We start from the raw sequence: 616 nt of genomic DNA, 5'->3' as shown, positions 1-616 counted from the left end.
TAACGATTATGATCGCAATACCTTTTCCTGGGAGGGACAGTGGAACCTCTCCTAAGGAAGGAAAACAACAGGTACTGTTTTCACAGAATGAAAAAACAGCGTCTTCGGAAACAGCATCGATCCCGGTGCCCGAAAGAGCAGTCGTAACCACAGTGTGGTGGGTCTCAAAGAAACACTAGAAACAAATCTCGCCTCTTCCTTAACGCAAGGCGAGAAGGAAGATATGTCATCAATCAATCCATGTAAAGCGAACCCGGGCGTAGAGGAATGAAAAAGCGCCTTCATGGAGCCCGCATAAATCATTCAAAGGATGGCCACAGTGATGACCGATTGCATGTGGTAAAGAAACACGAATACGTCACATNNTGATGGGCCGAGATGAATGTGGGCCTAGTACGACTGATTTAGTTCGCCGGACATGTCTCTTCATTGAAATTGTCTTTTTATGTTGCACTACGCTTGAAAACAAAACCGACCGTCAGCTGTAACGAGAGCACGACAGCGAGAACAATGGCCTTGCAGGATCATGTATGTGTGTAGGAGAATCTTCTCTCCGTGAAGGAATAGTGCATGTGGGTAGGAACAGGAATGAATGTGTAGTTAACAGAGGCGCGTA

Source organism: Cystoisospora suis, assembly GCF_002600585.1.
Source record: "Cystoisospora suis strain Wien I chromosome Unknown contig_2019, whole genome shotgun sequence".
Taxonomy (NCBI): Eukaryota; Apicomplexa; class Conoidasida; order Eucoccidiorida; family Sarcocystidae; genus Cystoisospora; species Cystoisospora suis.
The sequence above is the reverse complement of the archived record's forward strand: the minus strand, read 5'-3'. Positions refer to the sequence as shown.